Below are 15,957 nucleotides of genomic sequence, written 5' to 3'. Positions count from 1 at the left end.
AAACCCAACTGGAGGCCTTTTAGCAGTTTTGATCTGCTAAGATCGGGGTTTGATTCTAGAGCAAATACTGTTTAATCTTCTCATCAGCTACATGGATGATATGGGACAGCAAGTTCATTGTAGCAGACTGCCAGGAGCAGCCAGTGCACTGGAGTTATCCGTGGATTAAGCTATTCAGGAAAAGCTGGAAAAACAGGGAGACAGTATCTTCATGAACCTCATCAAAAGTGAACACAAAGCCTAGATCATGGGGTGGACAAAGCCCTGAAGAGGCTGGAGCCAACCGCTTAAGAGCAGTTCTGTTAAAAGTGCCCTGGGGGACACACCAAGTTGACCATGAGCCAGCAGTGCCCCTGAGAAGCAAAGCAGCCACCACATCCTAGCCTGCACAAGCAAGCATGCAGCCAGCAGGTCTGGAGAAGGACCCAGCCCCACTATCCAGGACCAGTGAGATGCACCTGAGTGCTGTCCCCAGTCTGAGATTCCCACTACAGCACAGATGCTGATGTACTGGCGCAAGTCCTAGGGAAGCCATGAGGTGATCGGAGGCTGAAGCACAGGACACTTGATGAGAGCCAGTGGGAGCTGTGTCTCTTCCAGCTGGCAAGTGACAACTTTGGTCCCTTTTGGTCTCTCTGGTCTTATTGGTGTCTGGAGGTACGAAAAACCCTAATTGCTCTCAGGTGGACAATAGAAGAATAAGAGGATAGTAATAAAGTTTGAACAAATGTTAGCCTGTTCTGATGGAAATAAAACCTATTTCACCTTAAGGGTGGTGACCTACTGGCTCCAATTCATGCTTGGAGGTATTTAAAAACTAATTGAAGGGGCCTTGAAGACCTGCATTCTCTGCACCTGTTTTAAGCAGGTTTTTGGAATAGACAACCTCCAAAGGTTCCTTTCCTTCTATGTATAAACACTGTTTTGGGCTGAGATGGAGTTTTTTTGTAGCCACTAATATGGTGCTGTGTTTTCAGTTTGTGATTAACAAAACATGAAATACCCAGGGCAGAGATGGCCCAGACTCCCTGGGCCTTGGCTGCATGGCTTCTCCTTACCACCAGCCTGACCCTGTCATGTTTCAGCTTGTGCTGCTGCCTTTGACCTTCCCACTATGCACTGCTGTGAAGAGCCCTCGGAAATCATGTCTATTTTTCTATTAAAGTTTCATGGTAACTTTTTACCTTAACTGAATTATGAAATGATTTTGTAGTGGTGTTTAATAAATTAAAACAAAAAAAAATAATTAAAACCAGGTAAAATTAATCTTTTTGGGAGGGGGGAAGCAACTATGAGACTGTTCCTCGGATAGCAACAGTATTGCATACCAAACACATTCTAAAGTTTGATAAGTAATTATCTGGTATAGCTGGAATTTCTATGGTCAGTCACAACAAATATACTTCTGGTTCTGTGTTCCATGTGCAATGGTACTAACCAAAATTGCACTTGAATGTTCACTTGAATGTTGGGTTTTTTAGAAGACTGAAGTATACTTTGAAGGCAGGGTTTTTTTTCTCATAGAAGTGTAAAGAAAAAGAAAATTACACTTTCTGAGCAACTGAGATTTTAGAAGTTTGCTAGTAGAACATACTTTAGTGCAGTGCTTTACTTGATATATAAATATATTGGAGTACTGTCTGGAATGCCTCTCTCTTCACACATCTCTACTTTCTTTATTTAGTACATGTATTTATAATATATAAGCTGGAGAAGGAGGGCTAACCAAGTTGTTTCATTAGTTGACCCACAAGAGAGATGTTTGTAATATCAGGAAAAAAATTATCACTTACACACTGTAAAGAAACAGTAGAGGATAAGATGATACTTTTTACATGAGGACAATTTCATCTCTAAGAAAAGAAATTCTCTTCTAGATTGTTGTGTTATTTTAGGTACTTAAAAAAAAAAAGAATTACAACGATGACTTCAGCTTACTGGAAACAAGGTTGGAATTGTTTCTTTACTTTCTTTTGCTACTTAAATTTGTGACTTCTTTCTTCTTCATCTATTTTCACCTTGGCTTTTTTTCAGTGAAAACTGAAACATAACAGAATAGTGATAGCACTATAAAAAGCAATTGATAGAGTAAAATGGTATTACTTTTCCAAAACCAGACTAGATTAAAAATTTTGTTTGGGATTAGAAAAATTGATACAACATAGACATAGACATAGTTTAGCAAAGAGCTGTAACCTGGACACCTTTAGGACAAATTCTGAAGAGGAAATAGAAGGATTGGTATCTCCATCCATTTGTTATTCCCGGTATTCATTCACTTTGAGTTAACCCTAAATGTTTCTGGAACAGGACACCTTGTAACCTGCTGCTGTATTAGTCCACCTGCAGATTCTCCATACATAGCATAATTTCCTGGCTAAACCAGTGTCTTTCAATTTGCTGAGTGGCAGGACAGAAACTGAAATTTTGATGACGATGACAGCACTAGAGGTAAGAAGATACATAAAATTAAACAAGTATTTGAATCAATTCCTGTGAATTACTTGGGCAGTTTAGAATTTTCTTACTATGTCCCTTTCAAATGTGTAGTGTTGATGTTCTATAAAATTAAAAAAAAAATCATTCTTTGTCTGTTAAAATGTAGAGATAAATAAGCAATAAATTATCCATTTTCATCCATCTAAAGAAACACTTCTTACACATAATATTTAATAACTACTGTGTAATTATTTCTGTAGAAAAATATTTCAAAAAGACTAAAAGGAATGGTCTGTTTGATACTGGATAAAATTTAATAACATTTTATTTGCTTTTTAGAGATAAGTAATGCCAGAGAACTGGAAAGTTTGAAAGACTCACAATAGGATTCAGACACTTTCATTAATGGGTCAATAGTTCAAACGTACTCTGGGCCAAATATAATTGAAAATTAACACCTGATGGCAGTCACTGTGGGATGTGAAATGTGTAAGTTTTTAGTCAAGTCAGTAAAGGGTTTTCAATATTTAAAAAAAAAACACGTTAAATTACAATGACTTTGCAATCTGACCATTATTAGAGCAACCAAAGTTTGCTATCTTTAATTATTTTTCTGTAGATCTCCTTCCTGAACAGAGCTGACAGGCAATCTGCATGTCAGCTTGGTCTAATATTGTGAAAGTATCCTTTTTTGCCTGAGAGATAACAACAGGCTCATTTTCAGATATTAGAAAGTCATTTAACCAATGCAGGAATTAAACATTTCGGGGCAGAGATGTTTATTTGCTTATGCAATTAGTGTCACTGAACACAAATAATTCATAGTCCATGGCTGGATTATGGAAGCTCTGAGAACACAAATACTCTCTGGTAAATAATAAAAGAAAGAAATAGAAATAGAAAGAAATAGAAATAGAAAAAATAGAAATAGATTTTTTTTTTGTTTTTTTTTTTTTTCCTTTGGAAAAGTAAGATACTGTGGTTTTATAAAGATGTGAGATACTTGGGGACATCTATAGCCCCCAAGGGGAAATTTATTACAGATATTTAGTGGATGACTAAGGTTTTCACTGATTAAGACAGAGAAGTAGACATCACACCAGAAAAATATGGTGATATTGTCAAAATAAAGGGTTTGATTATTATCCTGCTTATGTTTAATAATTCAGGTGGAGTAATATTGAAATTGCTAGAGCTATATAATGAAATGGAAGAATATCTATTGTTTGGCTAAGTCTCATAACTGATCATTAGAAATGTGAAAAATACAGAATTCTATAGCAAGACGCTTATTAAATGTAGACAGGCAAGAGTAAAATGTGTGATACACCATACTTTTTTAGTGTAAAGTGAAGCTTCTTAGAAGTCATGTAATTTTTTATATAGCAGACACTATTGACAGCTAAGGGTGGACTGTCATGATGTGATGGAAATGCTGTGTGTATAGCTGACAGTTTTTTGGATAGTACTGTTTTAAAAAACGCTAAGTTTCTCTTGAGGGCATCATTAAAATGAGGTTTCAAAAGCCTTTTAGACTAGTGCCTAAAACCCATGATCTTACTTAGATGCAGCAGTGCTATAAGCAAAACCACATAACTCCCTAGAGGGGAGAGATACTGGGTGCTGGGACAGAGCTTGATATTTTTGAATTATTACTGTTATGTCTGCTGTACTCAAGTTTAATTTCACCTGTTTAGTTCTCATTAAACCCATAGTTCTGTCTGCCAAGATAAATATGTTAATTTTCTGGTTTTTACATTTGTCAAAAGAAGTTATATTTAACATGACATAGTAATTTCAAAGTACATCTTTCTAGGTAGAATTTTGCAGTCTGCAACTTTGTACTTGTATAGTCTCTAAAAGCATAGTCTAGATCAGTTCTTAGCCTATAGAAGTATAAAGATCTTACGCATGCCATTGCTTTCTTTTGTCACTGACACCTGATTAGTTTTTTAAGAAATAAATTTATTAGAAATTTTTAAAAAATACTGTAACCATTTTTAGAATAATAGTAATGAATTTCACATATGACTGCTTCTACTTCCTTGGTTAAGTGTCTAAAGCATTATTGCCCAGAGACTATCCTGACAAACTAGCATTTTGTATTCTGCTAACATTGAGGTTTCTTAAAGATGATGATCAGGCTTTGACTTTCCAGGTGCTACTATTCAAGACATGTTTAATTGGAAATACATCCCTTACTCTGAAAAAAAAAAAACCAAACTGTACACAAAAAAGACAACAGATTTAAGTTAGGAGAGCCTCATTCACAAAGTACATGCCCCCTGCGATGACCACCTATCTAAAATAGATTCACAGTTTAAGTTTATCTTACACATTCCTGGTTGTGAATGAAATAATGTTTCTGTAAACAGACTAAAGGGTATGAACAGGGTGTGGTGTCAGGTGAATCTTTAGAAGAAAACCGAAAGGGTTGTTTTCTTTTTTTTTTTTTTATCTATCTCCTTTCTTTCCTTTACTACATGATCTAAAAAAAAAATTCAAAATGTGATTTATCTGTTTAGATCATCACAGCTGCACTTATAATATGCAATCATAATAAATATTTTAATTTAATCTCTATGCGATATATTTAACTGTGATTAGCATGCATATAGAGACATTTATTCTACTAGACAGAATACTGGAAGTGTTAATAGAATTGATTTTTAGATGTCGATGAGCTTGAGGGAGAATGAGTTAAACTCTACAACTTTATATCGTGGTCTTTGTTTCTCCTGAAAAATCACGTATTTCTCAGACACCTACGAATTTAACCATCTTTTCTGAAAACACTAAATAAACACAAGCAGAAAATATTAAAAGAATGAAAGTCAACAAAACCACCACCACCACCACTAATAATAATTTAATAACAATGGTATATAATAAATTATAATTGATATTATGTTAAATATTAATGTTTATTTTATAACAATTGTAATAAAATTAATTATGATGAATATTCTGGTCATGAAATCTCCATCTCCATCCAAAGTCATCTGCTCTGGCTGACCCTGTTTGAGCAGGATCCTATCGTGCTTGGAGAGTATCACCTCCAAAGGTCAAAGTTAACCATTCTATGATCCTGTGAAAAAGTAGTAAAAAACTGACAGTGTGAGGAGAGTTACACTGTCCCACTCTTATATGTACTCTAATTCACAAAAGAGAAGTTGTGACTAAAGAAGACAAAAAGAAGCTAGGTCAGAGGAAAATCATAGAAAATCAACTGGTAGAATATGTACATTTCTTTATTCAACACTTGCCCACAGGTCTTTCACACGTGAATTTATCTAGCATTTTTTAAAAATCTCCTCTTATTTCTGAAATCCATAGCCTGCTGTGGTGATGAAGGTTATCCTGCAAAATTGTGCAATACTGATTGGCCTTTCTGAAGCACATTAGTATGAAATGTCCAGAATGTTCACACCCTGTAAGAACTGGTAGCTCTTACAGCTGCAGAAGAAAGCTACAAGCATAACATATCTGATATATCTCAGATGTCCAAGTGCTTCAAGAAAAGGGACTACCATGTTAGCTGTCTCTACAGCAGTATTTTCATAGTTTTACGGTGTTGTTATATGTACTGGAATAAAGAAAAAATATTTGTATGCCTCAGGTCCTAAAAAAAGGTTTAAGATGCAAGGTTCTGAGTCTAATTCTATTTCAGAATGAGCGAGGGTTCAGTGATGACAGTGTAGATATATAACTTGTTCCAGGTTGTGAAGATGGCATCATGAGAGGGGGATTGGCCCTGTTAAATGTTAAAATGATGTTAAATTGATGTTAAAAAACGTTAGAAGTTAAAATGCTTTTAACTCACGACTTACAGTTCATAAATGCATTTACAGTACACCTAGTAAGCACCTAGACAGCTGCCAGATCCCTTTATCAGCTGAAGAGTATGGACAGTTGTGGCAAATGACATCAAAACCCATCAAAATTCCATTTGGTAATTCAATCTTAGCATAATATTTAATATTAATTATTTCATGTGAAGAAAAGTTTGCTTTGATTTTTTATACAGAAAACTACATACAACACACATATAAGAACCCAACTGAATGGAATATTTAATCACTAGGATATTAATTTTAGAAAGGTACTTCTAGAGATTATGTCCCTTATTTGCTGAGGTTTTCAGATTATATTGATATTCATAGTTCTGTGACTTTTTCTGCCATAATGTAATTGCCAGAGGAAAAAAAAAAAATAAACAACACTTGCTTACACAGAGTTGCATAAACTCTTCCTCCTTCAGACTTCAAATTCTAAGCATGTAAGATGACAGTTAATTTACAAAATATTATATATAATAATTATGTTATAAATGTCTTCATAACCAACATGAATATAGCCCTCCAGTCCCTCCAAACTTAAGATAATCTCAGCCACTTAGAGCCTTTCTTCTTCTTTTCCTTCTAATATACATACAATTATTAACATGGATAAAATATTAACTTCCAGACGTGTTGTACCTACAATTATTCTCAGTGTGTCTAATGCAGTTTAATTTTCAAGCTCTGTTACAGCCTTGTTATGTAAAATTGAACAAGTCCTTAACATTTCACACCCAACCCTTCCTTTCTGTGGAAAACAGCCAATAATATTTACCTTACATGGACATTATTATATTTGTGATTGTCAGTTATCTGGCAGTCTTTTACATTTCTTCTCCCAATATTTATTCATCCCAAGAATAATCTGACTAAAAATCATGACTTTATAGTTCTTTCCATTAAAGTTGCTGCCAAAGTAAGGTCTTAAGCCCAGTATTGGCTTGTAAATATTTATTTCTTGAATATTTATTATATTCAGGCATTTGTTTGCCTGAATGCAGCTATATGAATTACACCAAGAGGTTGTCAGGCAGCATGTATTTCTGTGAGGAAAACTTACCTTTTAGGTTAATATTTTAGTGAAACACTGAACTGGTAAATCTGTTTTTTCGAACTGTAAGCTTTGTTTGTTTTAAAGTTGTTAAATTCATTAAACATTTCTGTATATTGTAGCTGGCGCAACAAAGGATAATCAATCACTCATTACTGACTTAGAAACCAATGTTCCATTATTTGTTTATTTATCAATCCAAAGGAACTTGGTTGGGAAAAAAAAAAAATCACTACAAGAAAAGTACCTACACAATTTTAAATGAATTAATGACCTGTGTTTTACTTATTTTCCAACTTCAAGCAACAAAAATCAAGAAACAATCTGAAAGATAACCAGATATCTATTACTATCCTATTGTGGCTGAATGAACAACAAAAAAGAAATTCATGCTAACTAAATTACCTTTTAATCTAGTATGACATCTTCATAAGCAGGGAATGTAAATGTCATCCATATAAATAGAATATTCAAATCTTCTAAGATATGTAAGAATTTCTTTCTGAATTTCCTTAAAATATTAGAAAGCAGTAACTGTGAAAGACATACCTCATATGCTAACAAGAACTAAACCCAGTTAAAAACAGAGATAGGACATCTTAATTACAGGGCATTTAAACAAGTCGGCACAAAGGGAACTAAATAAAAGTGGCAATAATGTATGTACAGAAACTTGCAATTATATCTCACACAATCAATCTTTAAAGCTAGGAAAAATATAGCCCTTATTTGTTTATATTTATAAAGTGATGCTGAACTTATAAAAACAGAACAGAGAAATAAACTAAACCAAACTGCAAAGTGAAAACTGAAGTCCTCAGTGGACAATTTCATGTCTACACAGGACAGATTACATGTTATGAAGAAAATTCTATTGAAAAATACTGATGGACTTAAATGCTGAACTAATGTTCTTTTTCATTGTCGTGGTTTAAACCCAGTCAGGTAATTCGTTCACTCACTTCCCCCTCTTTCTTGCCCTCCCCTTGCTCCCGGAGGGACAGAGAGGAGAATCGAAAAAAAATGCAACTCCCACGGGTTGAGATAAGAACAGTTTAGTAACTAAGGTATAACACAAATCACTACTGCTACCACCAGTGATAATAATGATAAAGGAAATAACAAGGGAAGAGAATACAACACCTCAGCACAAGCCAACCAATAACTCGCACCCCTCAGCCCGACCAAGCACTGACCGATACCTCCTCCAACCCTGCAGTCTCCCAGCCCTTCCGGCTAACTCCCAGTTCCATCCTGGGCATGACGTGCTGTGGTATGGAATACCTCTTTGGTCAGTTTGGGTCAGGTGTCCTGTCTCTGCTTCCTCCTGGCTTCCCCTCCTCCCTGGCAGAGCATGAGGCTCACAAAGTCCTTGGCCAAACCAAAACATCGCTATCAGCTCTGTTCCCGAGCTGAAAGTCAAAACACTGCACTACACCAGCTACCAAGAAGGAGAAAAATGACTGCTACTGCTGAACCCAGGACATTCATTCATTTCATATGTTTCATATAATTTACTCTCTCCCATCAGGAAAACCAAAACCAAACCAACCACATAACAGAAAAAAAACAACAGCAATAAAAGAAGAGGTAAAAAAATACATGAAACTGTTTCAAATAAAAGTCACAAAAGCCTACTTGTGAGTAACTTATATTTCACTGAACTACACAGCTTTCAAAACTGGGATGAAAGTATCAGGTTTTTAATCCTATACTTGAATAGCATAATGAAAACTTGTGAATACATTGAATTCAGTCAGGATACACTAATGAAATTTTATTTTAGCCATAATGTGAGGTTTTTTTTTCAGTGAGATTAATAATCTGCAGTATATCCAAAAATTATTAAAAATGAACCCTTGTCAGAAAAACCATATTTACTGTACTACTTTCCTCATTTATATTTTTTCAAACATTTTCTGCCTATGCTTCTTTCAGTAGCATTACTAAAAACTATAGTTATGCCATCCATTTATTTTCAGCAGTCCATTCAGTCTCTTTGGTTCTGTGTAATTACTGGACACACATTTTTCTACCAAGTGTTGCAGACCATCCACTCCTGACACTCCCTCACACTCACACCACTGTCTAAGCTTTGCTCAGGTCTCCCTACGGGCTCTGCTTTCTGCACTACCTCTATGCTGTTTCTTTCTTACCTATCCTAATTTCTCTCCCTTCACTAACCAAGCAAATTCAGAAGTAATGTCACAGTAAAGGCAGAAAGAAGGAGATGTGGCAAAGGATGAGGGAAGCAATAAACAGCACTCAAAAACAGTGTGGTGGCTCTGCCCTGCCAGGGCATCATTTGTAAGATTTCCCCCAAAATTGCAGTTGTCATACATATGATTTTATAAAATGGCTATCAAATACTTTGTGTACTAGAAGTTTTAAAGCAAAAGTATCCCCACTATAAGGAAAGAAAAAGCATGAAAGTACTACAAAAAAAGACTACAAAACAAGTACTTGAATTAATGTTAAATTGGGTAAGGTAAAATGTTTTCCTGGAAGAATCAACTGAGACATTCTATTGATGTCTTCTTCATTTGACTATACATAATATAGTCTATTATGATAAACATTGTAGCAAATTCCACATACCAAGGATGCACTTTACAATCCAATTCTAACTTCTGTAGGAGTATGTGAAAAATATCTTTTCTGCTTAAGCCTCTTTTTAGTAGAAATCATACTTAACATTTCTTGTTGTACCATCAAATCACTGCAACAATAGATTTTGTCCTGTTCCATAGCTAAATGACATACACTTTATTTCTTTTCACAGAAGAATAATCTAATATATAAAAATATTTTTTTTCCACACCTTTCTGCTCAATCTACATAAAGAACAAAACTCCACAACACATCTTGCATCTGAACTTGGATCAACTCAGCTGTGGCTAATTTCAATAACAGGTGCTGCAATAAGCACTCAACAGGAACTGACAGACTGTGGTTAATTTTGCAGTGCTTCTGTGGGTAGCTGCATGCATAGTACATTGAAAGATTTCAGTAAAACTTCAAGAATCCACTTCCTCAGGAAACCAAACACCAAAATTCTTCTGTTTGTGAATATTTGCTGCTATCTAGAGTGCCACTTTGTATATTTCACATATATGAAATAAAAAATATTTTCTTGCAGATTCATGAATGCAGGCATTATTTTCAGTATCAGCATTTAAAGAAATTGATGGAATAATTACTACTTCTTGTAACAAAGTTTTTTCTCTTCATCTTTCCTATTAAGAATGCAGTGCATCGTGTTCTTCTCCAGACAGTGTAAACTCTATATTCTTTCTTCTGGACACTCTTTGTTGTTTGGACTAGCTAATTCAGTTGAAGTGTGGTTCTGCCATTTGGTTCATATCACTTTTGTGATTGCACAGGTCAGATACTAATTCTGAGGAAATCACAGTCTTGCACAGAACAGCAAAATTAACAATCTGATGTGAATATGGTCTGCACTTATTTTCCAAGCCCTACTTTCCCCTTATACTTCCAATACAACTCTGGATAAACAAATCTTCTGATTTGCTTCCAAGTAATTTTCTCCCTCCTTTTCTGTCTAATCCCAGACAGTTAGATGCATTCCTGCCATCCAAATACAAAAGGTCATTTTATACCAGTTGCTCCTAGAAGGCTAAGAACAAAGAAAAAAAAAACCCAGGGAACTGAAAGTATTCTGAGGCTTAGGATACAAAAATCATCACAGGCATAAGCAAATTATAAAACATTCGTAGCAAGTCTTTAATTTTTCATTTAGGATATAATTTGTGGTTTCAGAGGAAATCCCTTATCTGGAACTTTCTCCTACTAGTAAACATCTCTAACAAGAGCTTGCACAGCAATGAGCAGAGTTTGCTTTTTGAAAATTTGCCTGTCAAAAAAGGTTGGGTTGCACTTCATCAACACATTGCAGTAGTTAAAAAATTTGAGGAAGATATGCAAGTACAAGATTTCCTTCTTCCTTTCTAACCAGTCTTTAGGTGAAATCTATGAAAGACATTTAGAGAAGAAAATGGAACTGACTAAAACAGAAGATCCAACATTATGGTTTTCTTTTTCTTCATATTATGAACCAGAGGAATTTTGAATTGGTTTTTCGTTTTGTTTGCTGGTTTGTTTTGGTTTTTTGGTACAGAATTGCTGTTTCCACAAAAGGACACTTCCACTTGACATTCTATTTGCAACTGGAACTTGGAGCTTCTCCCAAAACATCAATTAGAAAATGAGTCTTCTACATCACAGGTGAATGGTCTAATCACTTGCCTGTTACATATGAGAAATTTGCAATATTTTATTCTCAAATTGAAAAGTATATAAAAGGTATTATGTTATTATTAATGTTAATGAGTCTTTAAACTTAAAAAAAACCCTGTCATTCTATTTTCATGCACAGGAAGTGCTGTCCCCTTGCAAAGAAATATAAAATTGAAATATTTTAAAATAACCAAATGTTAAAACTTTAGAAAAAAAAACACTCATAGGCTAGAAAATATGCTGGAACCTTATCCCCCCAGAATTTGGAATAAATTTTAAACTTAATAAGGCTTAAATACTATCTTTGTGAAATTTGAGTTGCATCATGAGTTTCCATATAAAACAGCACTGACTGAAGCAATAGATTAAAAATGGGATCTGAATTTGACATATAAAATACTGAGATCAAAGGACTCATATGTTCAAAGGATTCTTTCATGAGTACTAACAGAGTTAGTACTACACAAAGTTAGTTCTGTTCTAGTAAACATATCCCAAGAGAGGCAATTTAAGCCTGAAAAGGTGTTAACACACAGCTCATGTGTAACACATAGTTCAAGAGTAATGAAGAGGTAGCATAGTCCCTTCAGAGGCTTGAGTGGAAATACAAGTAACCAGAAAACAGCCTCAATCAGGGATGGTAACACAACCGAAGATAAAATATGTAACAAAAGAAAGTGGTCCTTTTCATTTGGTAGCATATTTATCCTGGAATTTTACAGTTAATTAAAGTCTTGGGTGACATGGTTTAGTGTGAGGTGTCCCTGCCATGGCAGGGGGGTTGGAACTAGATGATCTTGAGGTCCTTTCCAACCCTAACTATTCTATGATTCTATAAAAACTTTTCCACAGAAATATATCCAGAGTTATATTTCTGCAACAGCCATACTTCTATCCACTTGAATGACTAATGTGTTATTTGGCTGGAGTGATACATCTGACACTAAGATTATTCATCTATATTACAAGTGAAACTTGTTTTCATATCTGTATTAAAATGATATGAAAGACAAATATTTCTCTGGATATCAGCTTAACAAAAAAATCCCCTTGACTGAGTTACAATTTTTAAATTTTTTTTTTTTTTTCTTCTATTTACCAACCTAAAATATTTTGACACTTGGACTTGATGATCTTAAAGGTCTGTTTCAACCTAGCTGATTCTATAATTCTCTGACTGGGGTAAAAGCAAACCAGATGATTAACTTAACCTGAATATCAAGTTTTTAATCTTTTATCAAGGTTTTTATCTTTATCTTTGTGTTACTTTTTCTTGGAATATCAGGTATGGATTCACATCTCAGATGCTTCTACTCAAAATAGAAGCAATAATGTAGCATTGATAAAAACATCATTCTGTTGCTATGGTAAATGGTTGTGAAACCAGAAATTAATAATGATAGTGCCAGAGAAACATTTTTTGCACCCACATCTTTATAATTGGGAGCAGGAATTGGATGTGGTATTAGAAAATGTAAACCACAAATAAAATAGATTTAGTGTCTCTTAAGGCTGAGTTCTTTTCCTTATAATACTAAAGAAAAAATCAAGCATAAGACATCTGCACGTATGGCTTCTCCCTTTCTAAAAATTATGATTTGTCATTTGCATAACTAATGATGTCACACCATACAAAACATATTCTATGTAGCACACTTTTTTTCTTCTGTGCTATTTAATGAATAATGGGTGAAAATCAAGAATTTTCAAAATTTAAAATTACCAGTATATTACTTTCCTGGACATATTTGCAAATCCAGAATTTACTAAACGTTGCTACAGAAACAGAACCAACTTCTAAATAGTTTCAAAACATTTACTGTCTTTGTTGATTTTTACTCATTCTAGGACTCCAGATATATGTCCACGGTTAATTATCAGCTTGACTGATATGCATATCTGGGCAATGCAATGTACTTTCCGCTAAACTGATATTAATTCTGCTGTTTATTATCATAGAAAACAATTTACTACATATGAAATTAGTACCCCATTTTTTGGCATAATTTAGGTCTCAGTTCAAGAGGGTTTTTCCCAATTTATTAGAAATTGGCAATTTTTTTTATCTATGAGATAAGCCAATTTGCTTAAATGCAAGAAAGCAGCTTAAATGGAGTCCCAAAAAGTTGCTGACTTCAACAATGAAGGTAGTATTGTAATGAATACCTGATAATACGTTTTTGTAAAGACCAAGTTAAAGAAAATGCCTTCAGGATGGATGTTATGCCATCAGATAATATGGTTAATATACAATGGGTAGAAGGAGTTGCAGTGTGGTCCCTAAGCTAGTCTGTTGATGTTATTGAGAAAGTACAGCTTCTTGAGTTGTTTTTGTTTCATCAAAATCATGATACTCTTGAATGCTGGCAAGCAAATACAAGGTAATGAGAATGCAGTGAACATGCCTTTGATCAGCTGAAAATCCTTAATTGTAATTGCAGCATATAATGGTGTAATTAGTTCTCTAAGTGACAAGATAGGCTTGTTTTATAAAAAAAAAAAAAAAAAAAATTTAGTTCTCAGAAACCTTTCTTTATACTATGTGAGTGGCAGTGAAGATCAAACGGGGTTTTTAACCCCTGTGTGTCTAAAGTAAAGGAGGGACTTTAAAGAATTTCCAGAAAAGCCCTGTGGAGACACAGTGAATTATGTAGAGATACACAGTGAATTATGTAGAGATACTTGGATACCAAAATCTCTCAAAAAAAAATTGTGAGCAGCATGAGTTAAATAAAATCAAGCAAACCAGAAAAAAAATGTAAGGACATCCACAGGAAATAGTAAAGAGGAGGGGTTTGGAAATCCTTCTCTGACACTTACAGGTAGTCAAGAAGGATTAGTTATGAGTAAAGACTGATTAGTCTTGACCAGCACAGAACACGCCAAAGGAATGCATCTTTTTTTCTCTTTAAATAACTAGGCAAACATCACTGGTTCATTTTACAACATAGTTTTGTAACTAGAGACTAGTAGCCTCAGTTCATAATTTGTTGCAACTGGTTTTCTGCCTCTTGAATTTAGTTCAAGGATTCTACCATGGTAGATATGGGTGTATTTATTCTGTATTCTCTGTTTTATTAAGTCACCCAGGTGGGGCACTCATCAGAATTTCCACCTTCTCATTACTCCATAATTCCATTGCCCTCTTTCAGATGGCTTCTAGGAGGAGAAGGATAGGGGAGAAAACCATGACTCAGATTCTTTTAAAAGCAAGATCTGTGTCTAATTTGTTGTTGCTGATGGCCTCTTTTAGGAAACTCCTGAGAAATCTTCCCAGAGAGCCTGAGAAGCATGCCAGTGTATATCATTCACATGCATGAAGTTCTGGGCTAATAAAATGACGCTTCAATAAACACAGGTTATTAATGTTTACACTTAAACAAAACAAAACCAAACCAAACAAAACAAAACCAAACAAACCTGTGCATAGAATTAAAAATCTTGAGGAAAAGAAGTTAAGCTCTTGTAATTAATTTATTGACTACAGTTTAACATATAAAGCTGTGCATTTTACAGCTGTAGAAAAATGTTTTAGTAGAACATTTTCTTAGTCTTAGTTTACTGCAGTGTTAAATCAAAGACAGAATTTTAATGACTGAATTAGAATTTGACTATTAACTCTAGTGCTGTTTTGTCATACCTTTCAGTTCAGTACCAAATACCTCAGAGATAATGTTTCACTTGGTATTATAGGTTATAGCAGAGGTTAAAAAAAAAAAAAAAAAAAAAGAAAAAAAAATCCTTAAAAAATGTGCAATTTCCAAATTATGCTAAATTCAGGATGGATGTAGTTTCTTCCTGTAGCCTTTCCTTTTTGTAGAAGCAGAAAATTAGTACTTGTCTCAACATATTTAGGCAAGTACTCATTTACAGCACAGTACTGGAAATAAAGTCTCTCTTCAACAATGAAGAACTCAAAAGTCTTAGTAAAGTGTTTTCATTTATTTCAGAACTTCATATTTCACACATATAAGTGACTCTCTCCACATTTTGATAATTTTCTATTATCTCCTTATTAGGAATTAAGAAATAGATACTCTTAATATTATTTCTTTTTAAATAAACATTTTAAGTTAATACATTTTTCCTTAATTTTTATTAAATAAATTATATGTGAGGATCATATAGTTCAGTATAAAAAAAATTACTATCATTTTTATGTATTTGCTGTTAGAAGGGCTCTTTTTCACTTGTGTGAAAATTCATTAACAGATATATTTGTATGTTAAAAGAAATGCTTTTCAAAGATTTCCATTCAAAAATTTTTCCCAAGACAGACTTACCTTTAAATATTTATATTTAAGCTACTCTTTTGGTTATTGAATATAATTATGGATAATTACACTGTATTTCTCTCTCACTCTGTGAAGA

The sequence above is a fragment of the Pezoporus wallicus genome, unplaced genomic scaffold (genome assembly GCF_028554395.1).
Source record: "Pezoporus wallicus isolate ANWC-B61680 ecotype Strahan unplaced genomic scaffold, APGP_CSIRO_Pwel_v1 contig_2574, whole genome shotgun sequence".
In the NCBI taxonomy this organism is placed as follows: Eukaryota; Metazoa; Chordata; class Aves; order Psittaciformes; family Psittacidae; genus Pezoporus; species Pezoporus wallicus.
The sequence above is the reverse complement of the archived record's forward strand: the minus strand, read 5'-3'. Positions refer to the sequence as shown.